At 49.1% G+C, this 14,068-nt stretch overlaps 1 protein-coding gene across 4 annotated transcripts in view; it reads right to left on the reverse strand.

The window, feature by feature from the left end:
- The window catches only part of LOC135906461 (uncharacterized), a 541,800-nt gene that overhangs the window by 235,882 nt on the left and 291,850 nt on the right, over positions 1-14,068 (reverse strand). The window contains exon 1 of one of the 4 annotated variants that reach the window (XM_065437844.1): positions 9,945-10,073. The exons of the other annotated variants lie outside the window; for them this stretch is intronic. The gene's annotated coding sequence lies outside the window, so the exon portion shown is untranslated. Of the gene's footprint in view, positions 1-9,944; positions 10,074-14,068 lie in introns of those variants that run through there. 4 annotated transcript variants of the gene reach the window in all.

The raw sequence follows: 14,068 nt of genomic DNA on the forward strand, positions 1-14,068 counted from the left end.
TTTATCGGACAAGCTAAAGCTCTAATGATCAAGAGGCAGTTGATTATCGCTTCAATTTTTTTTTCGTTATAGTTTAAGGGGAAAGTGATAAACGCAAAGAAACGCAGGATTACTGCGTTACACTGCCGGTTACACTGCACTTGTGACGGGGAAGCAGGACGCGAAGAATGGTCAGAAAAAGAAGGCATGAATGAATAATAAAATCTTTTTCCATGTGGGCGCTGTCACGCCGTAGGTGCAGGCGCCACAGAGTCATACACGGTGTCAATGTCCCGCTGACCTATACAGCGTCATGCATTGCCGCACAGTCACAATTCGTCGCGCTATCCGCTATATTACCAAGCAACGCAGCAGCGACATTGAGGCGGCTCGCGCTGATGCCGGTGTGGGCTAGTGCCCAAGAATTTTGCTTTCTGTGAGTTGGGCGCTCGCCCAGCTGGTCTAAGGAAGTGCAGGTGAATCGAATGGACCTGTAAGGTAACGGTAGTAAACCAGTCGAGACAGAGCTCTTCCTTCAAAGGAGAACGTTCAGCACAGAGCCAAGGATTGATCAAGGTCTCCGCGCGCCATGTTTAACCACCACAAACGCGTACAAGCACAACTATACTGTACACCTCTTTCTATCTCACCCCTGAAGAATGAGAGTCGGTCCGGTTCAAAAACCGTCAGGGATACTTCAAATACAATTATGGTTGTAGTTTTCTCGGGCCTCATAATTCATCCAAACTTGGCCCTTCGCGAGCTGCAGACGCCGCTAAACGCCAGCGCCTCCGAGATATTTGGCACAGCACGTCTCGTCGACGGCCGCCAAGCGTCGCCCGCCTCAGGACGCGCGTAGACGCGCGTAGACGCGTGCACTGCAGCTGGCACGTGCCGCAATGACGCTAGGAGAGCGCGTCGGCGCGCGCCGTAGGACCACGACCGGCTGCGACGACACACGCACGCCTCCGTGCTGCTTCCTCCTCGCCACCTCCTCCCCCTCTCCCCTCCCCTCCCCACTTGGGCGACGGCACAGCGGCGCCTGCTGGCTACTGCGCGTCGTGCAACGGCAGCAGCAGCAGCAGCAGAGCACACATCCACACGCACTCGCACCGTAACACACACGGCGCTGCAGGAGGCGGCCGCCGCTCCGTAAATCAACGACTCGGCGATAACGATCAGCGACGCGACGCTTCGCGACCGCGCGGCCACAGGTATATATATATATATATATATATATATATATATATATACGTACGCACACACGGCGTCGCGCGGCCGCCGCGCGCTATGTCACTGGAAAAGGAGAAAAAGCAGGCCAGCTTGCAGTAAAGTATGTATGCTGCATGCACCCCTGTGAATAGGACAATCGGGCGCTACTCCCGCACAATTACATGCGCTCTAAACGCGGTAACATTTGTGAAGGTGCCAATTTGTCGCATTTTGTAGATGATCGGCGGTTCTTACCTTAACTGATGATAATAAGGGGAAGATTATTGGAGCGCATATAGCTCGTTTCACAGGTAACTTACGTGATACCACAAAAATGTAGATGTTCACCTTCTTATCACGCACCATTTAACTCATCACATACCATTCCACGCGTTTGAAATCAACCACATTATTCTTAGGATCACGTTTATAGTCACCTGTTTTGTCTGCTGATGTCCCTTGCGACCTGAGTTACGGCTTGTCTTTGCATACGGCAACCTTTGATCGTTTGTCGACGTTAGAATGCAAGGATGCTCAATTCTAACGCTTCGTTTCTTAATTTAACGAAGCGCATGTGCCAGCGTGGCAGGAAGCATTCTTGGTTTAGTGGAAGCTATCCGTTAAAGGGACCCCGAAAAGATTTTGACGTTTGCGTAGAAGCGTGCTCAGTCCGTAGGGTAGGTCTTTCTGATCATTAAGATACGTACCTAAGCGCTCCGCATAAGGCGTATCATTTAATATAAGACATTAAGAAACGTGCATCGCTACCGATCGCAGCGGCGCCGTTCCCCCGGCGTCTTCAGCCGCCACTTCACACGCCCGAGACCGAGATGTCACTCTAGCGAGCGATGCGATTGGCTGCCCACGTTACGTCAACGGGAATCCTTGAAACATGCCGCTGCATGACTACCCCCCCTCCCCCCCTGCTGACGGCCACAAAGAAATCTTACGAGCGTAGTATAGAGACAGTCATAACATTTACATGTTATCAGGCAATTTTCAAACCAAAATAAATGCCAGATACGGCCGCTTTGTAGTTCGCACATTGCACATACACTCGCAACAGTGCGGCGAACGCCCGAGGCGGCATCCGTCCCTGTCCGCGTCGTGTAACGCAGGCTACACAGCATTGCACGCAGTGCCGCCGCGTCTCCTCCACCTGCCGCGCGAACGTCGTCTTTTAATTTCGCTATGGCGTCGCGCGTGCTTAACGAGAAAAGCTGCCTATCGGAAATAGACCCGGAACCAAACTGGGTTCAAATCAACCGGAAGTCGACGACATTTGCGTCAGTGCTAGGAGGAGGAGGAGGGACGGCGCGATGGCCGCACGGTGTACAAAGTTGAGGGGCAACACCGTGGCTTGAGGGGAGGGTACCGCTTCACCGCTCGTATCTGTGTCATTATAGCGCGCTAACGTGAAATTATTGTGAGAAAGCATTCCATTATGGACACCCTCCATGTCTACAGGCGTACGAAAAAAAAAGCGTTTCAGGTAACCTTTAAGCAATCGCCAAGCTGATAGTTTCGTTTTCTGTATGACCGGGAATACAGCTCATACTGGTTGTTTCCTTAGCTTCTGAAAGGTTTCGCCTTTTCAATATAACTCGCCGTAGTGGCTCGAGGTCGCGGGTTCGAGTCCGGTCGCGGCAGCCGCGTTTCAGCGGGGCCCAAATGCAAAAGCGAAACGGTACATAACGAAATACGTGAAATTCCCCTTGAGAGCCCCGTAGAGATGCATAGTGCAGTGCATGTGATCATGGACATAACTAGGTAATGGATACAGCGAAGTAATTCTGGCTCTCACGTCAACTTCGTTATAGCGAGATACCACTGCATACCCGTATAACCACGGGTACATGTAGCTATAGATTACCAATTTAGCAAACTGAAATTTCGTTGCAGTTGCTCTTTAACTTGCCTGCTCGTCTGCAGTGTTCTCCATTTTAAACTAAAGTCGACAACGACTCCTCAGCCCTGATAGACCACAACAACCTCGCTCCTAGATCGTCAAAGTGCTACAGACTGTGCTCCGCCAAGCCATCCTCCACGCTTACAGCCAGCTGAGGTATACATTGTCGCAAACAGAAACCACAGGCAAGAATGCGGTCACGGCCAGTCATACAACATAGAACAGTCCGCGACAGTTACTAGCCTATTCGCTCCCGCCGCGCACGTTACAAAGGCGGTGAAACGCGAGCACTATAATATGTACATACAACGGCGTCGACGAGTTGTTTTTCTGCACCCTCGCGCGCACCACGCAGACACGCGCAACAGAGGGAGGCACGGCGATGCGAAAAAGTAAAACACCCCAAAGATACAACGTCTAAAACAAAGACAGAAACAGTAAAATAAAGAAAAGTTCGTCGGACGAAGGACACGCAGCAACAGGGACAGCGGGGAACGGAGATCGGTGGCGGGAAGGGAGAGAGGGGGGGGGGGGGGGGCGAGAGTGTCGACAGCAGTAGTGTGTCTCGCGGTCCAGCCACAGCAGTATACGCGAGCTCCGCCACCGTTAATCGTTCGTCGGAGTGTCGCCCCCCCCCCCCCTCCTGCCCTCATCTTCCCCCTCTCTCCCTCTTTCCCGCTACCGCCGTTCCTGCCACTAATTGCGGGTTTATGCTGCCTTAATTTAAAACGGTGAAAGAAAAAAAAAAGGAGGGAAGGCGATAAGAGAGGCTTCCCGGCGTGTAATTAGGAGAAGCGGCCGTCGCGGGCCATCGGCTCCGCTCGAAGGGAAGCGCGCCGGTGTAGCAGACTTGTTAAAACATCTGGCCGGTGTATATTTAAATAAGTGACCGCCGCCGCCGCCGGCGCGCTGTACGGGCCGTGCGTGCGGCGCCGTTATCTTTTTTGTACATCTCGTCGTCGACGGGGGAGAAAGAAGTACGCGAACAGCTCTCCGCGCTGACGCATACGCGCATCGAATCGGTTCGTCGGTCCGCCGGTCGGTCGGTCGTCGGTGCCTCGATGGGCTGCGTAAGCTGCGGCACCTACAACCTCCCCCTCCTACTCCTCCTCCACCTCGGACTCTAGATGGCGTCGTCGTCGGCGGACTGGAAAAAAATAGATTTACAGTGTGCGTGCGTGTGTACGCGTATGGAGACGTCATTTGGCGCGTCGACGTCGTTTCCGCTGCTTCGCTTCCTGAACTTGTCATTTTAATTCCTCTCCGTTATAAGACCCCCTCCTCCCCCCTCTCTCTCTCTGTTGAGTCGCGTTCCTCACACCTTCACTCGTTGCTTCTACGTCATCTTTTCTTTTAGCACAGTTAATCGTTTCTCTTTTCCTTAACGACACATTCGTACGTAACTTCAGCGATAAAATTGTGTTTTCTCGACCGAGACTTCTGCGCCTGGATTCAAGAAAAGCTATCACGCTAAAATTGTTCTTAAGAGAAAACGGTAAGAAAATTTCAGACAATCCTGACGCTAGACATATTTATTTATTTATTTATTTATTTATTTATTTATTTATTTATTTATTTATTTATTTATTATACCCACAGGGCTCGAAGGCACTACAGGGGAGACGTGGGTTGGGCAGGATAATATTATTAGCGAAGGCCGCCAGCCAACGGCGAAAAGCAATTACGATTGAAAAGCGTTTGTTACTTCGAACACTGCTTCTTAAACTTTTGTCTTCGTCCCTCTGATAGACATAAGAGCGCCACCATCGCAGAATTTGACAATATGGTGAAATTTGAGCGCCAAGAATTACCTCCCGCCCCGGTCGTTGCCTGAATGAACACCTCTGAGAAGACTTCAGTAACGTCAAGAACGGAGGCAACGGGACATCAGACCTCAAACTGCAACAGACTGCCAAATTTGATAGCTCTACTGTTCTAAATCGCAAACAAAGCTCAAGTCCTATTATCGAGGCGATGATGATACGCGAAGAAGAACAAAACGGATCAGTACATCTATAGATTCGGTGACGTTGACGGAAAAGGAACCTTGCCTTTGGGATGTCACGTGATCGCAGTGCAGGGTTAATCTTTAATTAAATTATGGGGTTTTACGTGCCAAAACCACTTTCTGGTCATGAGGCACGCCGTAGTGGATGACTCCGGAAATTTCTACCACCTGGGGTTCTTTAACGTGCACCTAAATCTAAGTACACGGGTGTTTTCGCATTCCGCCCCCATCGAAATGCGGCCGCCGTGGCCGGGATTCGATCCCGCGACCTCCGTGCTCAGCAGCCCAACCCCATAGCCACTGTGCAAGCACGGCGGGTCAGTGTTAACCTCACGCTCGACGTTCGGGTCGGCGCGTTTCCTTGATACGCAAAAATCGTCGGGAGCAGTTTACGCGTTGTGGAAAGAACACGCGAGTTGTTATCGCCGCTTCTCGGCACAGTAACACACGAACAGCTTGCTTTCCACATGAGACTAGTGGCGAAGCAAGCAAGCGCTATTGCGCATCCGTACGCACTATAGTTCGTACGGGCGTGCAGTCACATGACGTACTTCTTATTCCGCGGGCTTGTGCCGGAAAAGGTAAACACGCAATGGTGTACCTTGCTGGAAACGCTTCATTTTTACATCTCTTACGATTCTCCACCAGCCCCTAATTGACATCTTATCAGCTGGAACAAGAATGAAAAAGTTAGCTGCTCGCTATTATTTAAGACTTGAATGTCAGGGACCAAGAATTACTGGCGATTCCTCAACAAGGCTCGAAACAATATACGCTCGGTCTTTATTCGCTTGGAATAACCGGCGATTTTTTTTTCCTTATCTCGGTGTGATATAGTTGGGATACCCTGCATATTTGATGAAAGGGCTTCTGGCACGCTATTTGTTTCCCGTCCTTTCTGTCGTCCTCGGCTGTTAAGCGCACTTACATGTCCGCAATGCTCAGGCGATTCGCGCAGCTAGCTATGTTGACGAACTTCACGAAAAGTGTCACAGAGTTCACTTTTTTATAGGACCTAGTTGGCCGACGTGTCGAGAAACGTCACGGACCTGGAATCACACTACACGCGAGCGTTGGTCACGCTCGCTGCTGTTCCATGTCACGCAGTACCAGACTACACATACCTCAGGTCTTACCTAACACAATTCGTGTTTGGCCGTCATTGCCTGCCGCAGCAAGATAGGTTTGGAAAAGAATATCAAGGACGCACCCAATGTACTTCATGGAAATCGCAGCGAAAAGCACGAGCGAGGGGGGAAAACTGAGCAACGAAGGAAGTTCGAGCAAGCAAGGACACATAAGTCAACCACATACGCTAACAGGAAATTCCAAGCAGATGCAACCACGGAAGAGGATCGTAAATGTGTTCGCTCCCTTACGCACGAACTTGATGACCCCTGCCAGACTAATTGATTGCGGATGGCGTTTTGCGTACCAAAGCCGCACCTTGTCCATGAATGTCGCCGTTGCGGTTGACTCCGCGTTAATTTAAGACCACCTGGGGTTCTCTAGCTGCGTCCAAGTCTCCGTACACGGGCGCCTTTCGCATTCCGTCCTTCTCGGAATGCGGCTTGCACGTCCAGGAGCCAACCACGACCTCGTCTATACGGGCAACCCTGTGCCATCGCTTTCCTGCGACTGCAACGATTGGGCATTGAAAACCGGTGGTACTTCTCAAACACTACACAGAACAACGTCGCCGTGCCCCGTAAGATACGCATTAATATAACAACAGAAATATGAAAAAGAAGAAAAAGAAAAGGGGGAACGTCTTCGGATTCTATATTGTATGACCTCAAATGGTAGACCATATCAACGACTAGCTGCCGGTGCTATCGCTGTTGCTTTGTCTGCGTAGTCGTTGCTGCGGCACTTATTGATCCATGTTGCATGGGTATTACAACGACTACTGTAAGGATCAGTACATGTACGACTACACTATACTAGTTCCACTGCTGGTAGTAATAGTAGTAGTAGTAGTAGTAGTAGTAGTAGTAGTAGTAGTAGTAGTAGTAGTAGTTGTATTACTGGCACAACCAGTTTTAGTACAATTACTACTGCTTACCTTACTAGTAGTAGTAGTAGTAGTAGTAGTAGTAGTAGTAGTAGTAGTTGTATTACTGGCACAACCAGTTTTAGCACAATTACTACTGCTTACCTTACTAGTAGCAGCAGTACTACCAGTGGTAAACCACCTATAGCAACCACTACTACCAGCTTTCAATACGGTTAGTAGTAGTAGTAGTTGTAGTAGGTTTTCAAGGACCTGTGCGCACCCTGTAGTAGTAGTAGTAGTAGCAGTAGTTACTACTACTACTACTACTACTATACTACTACTATACTAACCGTATTGAAAGCTGGTAGTAGTAGGTAGTAGTAGGTTTTCAAGGACCTGTGCGCACCCTGTAGTAGTAGTAGTAGTAGTAGTAACACTACTACTACTACGTGAACTAGTGCTGCACCTACAAGAATTACTTCTGCCACTAGCACTGATAGTAGTAGTAGAAGTAGTTCTTATCGTCGTCGTCGACTGGGTTATCCTAAATGTTACAACCTGGGCCGCTATTTTGTAGCGATGCCTTATGCCTTATTCTATGCTATTCTTATCATCCACCACACACGGCCGTCTGATCCCGTTGATAATGTGGGCAGACCGTCGCTCTGACCACTGGCCAAGCGCGAAAAATCTGAAAAAGCATAGAATCGGAAAAGGCATCGCTACAAAATACCGGCCCTGTTCGCTACGAGCATGCGAGCGAGCAGTCCAACTTCGGGCACAATGTTTGACGAGCGTCGCTCCATCCCATCTTCCTCCTCCTCCTCGTCAATCATCCGTCCTTTCCCTCTCCCTCGGGCCTCGTGCGAGTCCGTGCCTTCAAAGCGCGGTGCCGAGCGAGCGTCACGAGGTGAAGCTGGCGCGCAGCCGAGCGCATCACAGTCGTGCAACAACGGCGACGCGTCAGGTGCCCCGACCGCCGGCGCCTCGTTCAATAAATCGATCTCCCCCGCGTCCTTCCCTCCTTTCTTTGCCGTGTACGCAGATATCAGACTCGATATCCAATACAGACGGCGTCGGAAGACGACGCGAAGCAGTACGTCCGGGCGTGTGTGTCTGTGCGTGTGCGTGTGTGTATGTGTGTGCGTGTGCGTGCATGTGTGTGTGTGTGCGCGCGCGCGTGTGTCTGTGCGTGTGTGTGTGCGTGCGTGCGTGCGTGCGCGCGCCCTCACGGGTGCACATTTTTCGGTGTCACATATGGGCTCGCTATCCGCCGTACAATTATTTCTTCATTCGCTCCGCAGAAAGATCACGGAGGCAGCCTATAGACTAGGCGACGTCAAAGCTCTTTCTAAACATTGTAACAAAGCTCCAGGAGCTAGGACGATGGACAACATGAAAGAAAGAAAGAAAGAAAGAAAGAAAGAAAGAAAGAAAGAAAGAAAGAAAGAAAGAAAGAAAGAAAGAAAGAAAGAAAGGAAGAAAGAAAGAAAGAAAACACACGTTTATTTACTCCTTTTTTTTCTCCAAAGCCAGAGCGTAAAAGAAAAGTGAATATGTCTACAGAAAGGCACAGCAGCGTATAACTCCCCACAGTCCGCTGCTTCAAGCCGCCGCGCATTTGAAGCCTTTCCGGCCTTTTCTTTCCGTAGTCGTCGATCAACTCATTTTTTCTCGCTAATTAATGGAAATGCATTGAGGAAAGTTGAAATTGATTTAGTTCGGCTTTTCAGTGCATCCTTTACACCGCCATACAATGTATAAAGGTTGCTTTCAAGATTTCATTTCGTATTGCGACATGCAACGGACGAAACTGTATTCATCTGCGAACATCTCACTGAATTAAGCATGCATTTACTACTTGCACTGTTCATAACAGTTGCCTACAGTGCTAATTGTAATCAATCAATCAATCCATCAAAGTAACCACAGATTTCGTTCCTCGCAGCTATACACTTCTAAAAAAAAATAGAAGTTATGCAAACACGACCAAACCTGACCGAGCACAGCTTAGAAGCATCACACTTAAATGCAAGCGACTTCAAAACCATCCTCACAACTCCATCCGCGACCTCTTCAGATGAAAAGAAAGATAGAACGAAACGGCCCGCAGAAAGTAACATATTCAGGATTCCTTAAAGGGACACTAAAGTGAAAAATGATTTCTTCTGCATCAGTAAATTACCGTTCCACAACACCAAAAACACCACTCCTACAACGATAAGACGTTTGGTAAGCCAGAAAAGGCGCAAAAAGGCGGGTGGCGACGCCTACTTAAGTTCCCGCACCTGGGGGCTGTGACGTCTTGGATTTTGATGGCATCTTCTAGGGCCTACTAACTATATATAGCGGTACGATTGACTACATTGTGTTCTAAAGAAACGAAATATTAAACATGGCAAGTTTCGGGAACCTTTATTCAGCCAACGCGACCCAAATGCGAAAACATACCTCGGAATCCCTGTCGTCACGCTGACGTACCGGCGCTGGGGTTTCAGCGCGAAATTCAAATACTGATACTTGGACCGTCATTTTCTCATCTAAAAATCAAACTATTTTTTTGAGATGACTACGAGCAGGGTTCTCAAAGAATGCTTCGTTCGTCGAAACTGATTTAGTGTTTCGCTTCAATGTCCCTTTAACTATCTCCCAAGCTGGCCTAAGGACAACGAAAATTGATTAGGAAAACGACGAAGATCTCAGCGATGGGTTCTCCCGAAACGGCACGGTACCCGGCTTCAACATTTTATATTTATGTTATTTTATCCTTGGCACGCTAACGTAATGATTATGATAGTAACATTTTTTTAACACCACAGGGACGCGTACATAAGTCTGACCTGTTTCTTTCGCAGCGGCAGCTGTCCAAGCAAAGCAACCCATTCACTGAACAGTCTGATGGCCGTCGCCAAGATCGACAGCGCAGTACTTAACGACTCGAACACTCCCGTGCCCTTACTCCAGCACAAATGTAACGAAGTAATCTCGGCACCCGCTTTTCGACTGCGCACACGCAGAAAAAGGGGGACAAAATAGACAAAGTGGACGGTCGCGGCGAGTAGCAAGCCGAGACGAGCCAAGTTTGCTCTTTGCGCCGATCGCCCCTCTTTGAAGCCGGCGCGAAATATTCCGTCTGCTCACGTACACGACGTCGACGACAGAGGAGATCCGGGCAGCTTTTCTTTTTTCTATCTTCTATTTTTTTCGCACTCCCAACCATCCCTTTTGTCCATGCGTTTATTTCGGCCCGGCTCATTTGTCTCCTGTTTCCGCCATCGCCTCATTTGCAAACTTTCGCACTTAGCGTCGAAGCGCAAACGTAAAAAGACGAGAGAGCGGAAGGTGTACGGCATTAGTTTAACACACACACACACGCGCGCGGGCATACACGGTGCGGGACTGTCACATCGCGGCAGCGTGCCCGGGCGCTGAAAAATCAAATGATAATTACTCCGGCGCCGCGGAACCGACAAACCCTATGACGGGGGATGGTGCTGGGCAGAACCACCGCAGTCCGCTAACGAAAAAAAAAAGGAAATAAGGGAAATAAAGAAATCAAATAGTAGAGGACTACGAAGAGATGAAACGTCGCGAGGCCCGGTGATGTCGCAGTTTACACAGCGAATAAAAAGAAAATAATACAAGAGAATACCGTTTAGGAAAAAGCGAGAGAGCCGAAGGTTCGGAGAAAAGCAAGAAGTCCACCCCCCGCTTTACATTTCTTATTACCGGAGAGATTAATATTTAAGCCTCCCTCACGCCTTCCAGGCGAATCACCCCTCAGTGTGTCCATCGTGTCTCTCGTCACTGGAGCACATCTATACAGGAAAGCGACGGGAACAAGGGAACATAAGAGAACAGGAACAGAAAGAAGCAACTGATGGGCACAGAACGGTGACAAAGACAGAAAGAAAGAAAAAAAAAAGGGGTGGGGAAGGAAACATTGCGAGACAAAACTGATGAGTGAGCACTCAGAAAGGGTATACTGTTTGTTCAAATGTGGAAGGCTCTCGCTTGAGGTGACGACGATGTCGTTTACAATGACAAAGTGGGAAAAGGGGGAAGTGAACTCTGACAGAAAGTTTTTCAGAGAGAGAGAAAAAAAAACACATCGAGCTAGCTAAACGTGCCGATGTGTGTTTGTTAAGGGGGGGGGGGGTAATGACAACGGATAAGACGAGGGGAAACCAAACAAAGCGTATTGTCCTTATCTTCTGAAAAGGAGTCCCACGCACTACGGGTAGCTAAGTAGCCATGGCGTGGCGCTACTGAGCGGGTTCGATGATATTATCGATAAGATATTCTTTGGTTTCACAGTGTTCTTGCAGCTTCCCGTATTCTTGATATGGGCGTTCAGTTCAGCGGAAGAAAGCATGCGAGGCCCCTCATCAAAAAAATAATAACGAGAAATTTTTGGGTTTGACCTGCCCGGACGACAACGTGATCACGAGGCACGCCATAGCGGCGGACTGCGGGTCGATTTAGGCCGCCGAGGTTTCTTCAACGCGCGCTTAAATCGAAGTGCACGAGCGTTCTTGTATTGACCGTTCTACCGCGCAAGGCTCAATGCTACATGGAGAGAGTCCGTTGCCAGCGCCGGCGCAGAGCATTTTTTTTTGGCACTCCGCAGTGTTCTTCAGGTGCCGGGCCACAGACCTAGCACCCGCGGAACGCTCACAACGAACGCCACAAGGGTAAAAAAAAAAAAAATCTGCAGAACAATTGCTAGCGTTCGTACAAAGTGGTGTCATTATTTCAACATGCATACACGCGTACTAACAGACGCACTCAACCAGCCTGATGCTGTGCGCTCGCAAATAAATTCCGTCAGATAGCACGCACTTCTAAATAATATATCCCTTCCTGTAACCTCTCCGCGTTTCGATTTGATTTGATTCGATTTGTTGATTCATCCTACATTCGACAGGAGTCTGGCACGAAAGGCAGGTAGCCTTGAAGAGGACCCGCCTCCTTCTAAACAGTGTTAGATCGGACACATCATACAATATCGTGCTTAGAGCAGTCATCAATACATATCTTAAAAGAAAGCACTGTTTAAATGAATTCCGCTAAGAACATGCGTAACATACAACAATCAATACCCTTCACATGTCAAGAAAACTTTGAACATTTTACACTAATACACATTTTAATAGTACGCTTTTTACTCACATAAAAGAGCGAATAATAACTGATGATGACCTCATCGTCGTCATCATCATCACCGCCGTCATAGTTTATGTCTATTGCAGTACGGAAAGCTACGCCCAGCGATCACCAATTGCTCCCTGTCTAGCGGCAGCCGACTCCAGCCCGCCAATTTTCCAATTTCTCAAACCTCATAATTATATGCCGCATACGACTGCACATCCCTAACAAACGAGCGACGGAACGAAATAACGGTAGGCGCAACCCTGAGACCGAAACACAGCGGTGTCGATTAGCGAGCGAAATGGGGCAGCCAGGATTCTAGTTGCGCCAGTGTACGCCTGTGTATATCGACGCACCACTCCTCCTGTAAGCGCTCATGTACGACAAACGAAGAGCTACCTCTCCTTCTCCGCGAGATGCAGGGGGCTTGCAAAAGAACAAAAGCAATTAAAAAGCGTTCTCGATAAAACGAAACTATCGACGCCATCAGTCACTGCAGGAGTGGGATCCGGCGGGCACACATTCGCTGGACGTGACGTGTTTGTTCTTCGAATCACTTTTTTCACGTTCTTTGGAAGGTGGAAGGGCAAATATTTCTTCACTAAGGACGCGTCTACATCAATACCCCCCCCCTCACCCCCCCCCCCCCCCCCTTAACAACTCCCAAACCCTACCTGTTTCACTTTTTCAGTGGCAAAGTCACGTTTCACCGTTCGTCCCTCCTCCGGACCGAAGCGACGAGTTTGCATAGTTAATTGCGGACAACGCCAACAGCTCGCTGCGTCGCACACCTGCGCTGTCCCTTGCTTCAATTCGCCTCCTCGTCCCCACTTTGCAAACGTAATTTATTTTCCTGCCGTCTTTCAAGCGCCACGCACGCCCACTGCCGTCAAGGACAGAACTTGACATAACGTCGCCAACTCGGGCAAAAAAAAGAAAAAGTAAGACAAAGGCATGAATAACGAGATAGAGAACGAATACGAACTGCACCAAAAAAAAAACGCCGTACAGGAAAAGTCGACTACGCGATTTGCATACAAGGGCGCCAAAGTGAAAAAAAAAAAAAGGAACACAAGAACTCTAAAGACGGATACCGTGGCCGTAACTTTACGACGCTAATTTCTTATCACAGACGCACAACACACGGGCGACAAAGGCAAGCGCGGACCCTCGTTCAAACAAGCCCTAGGGGTAGACCGGCTTCGCATAATCCTCTTCGCCCGTGTTTCTTTATTTATTTCTTTATTTTTATTTTCGAAACGAGAAAGAAAAGCGAAAGACGCTAAGCAAGCACACTGTTCTACTAGACGCTCTCATCCGGCCGTTTGGGAAGCCGAGGCGCAGAAACTTGTCATCATCCACCACGAACGACGAGGACATTTAGGGCCTCCGGATATATAAATTTTCTCCCAATTTACATAAGGCCAGGCTTCCTCGGCACGCTCATTCCACGGCAGTGGCCGCAGAAACGCGTAGGCCGTGTGGGAGAAGGGAGGGAGGGGTGTCCTTTATTATACGACCCCTAGCTCCCTGCGCTCGGCCCTCCACCTCCCCCGTCGTAGACCCCTGCTCTATACGCCTAGAAACTTCTCAAAACATTTCATTCCCCCCCCCCCCCCCATGCTACTCCCTCACACACACACACACACCCGGTCTAAACCTCGCACGTTAACAGCCAACCCACTTTTTTGCCGGCGAGACCTAGACTAAAACTTGTCGCGCTCGCTTTCTCCCGGGAGTTTGAACTGCTCGTTATCGTCGCTGTTAATGCGAAGAAAAACGTCGGAGGAAACCAGAAGTTAAGAAAGAAAGG

Source organism: Dermacentor albipictus, chromosome 9 (genome assembly GCF_038994185.2).
Source record: "Dermacentor albipictus isolate Rhodes 1998 colony chromosome 9, USDA_Dalb.pri_finalv2, whole genome shotgun sequence".
In the NCBI taxonomy this organism is placed as follows: Eukaryota; Metazoa; Arthropoda; class Arachnida; order Ixodida; family Ixodidae; genus Dermacentor; species Dermacentor albipictus.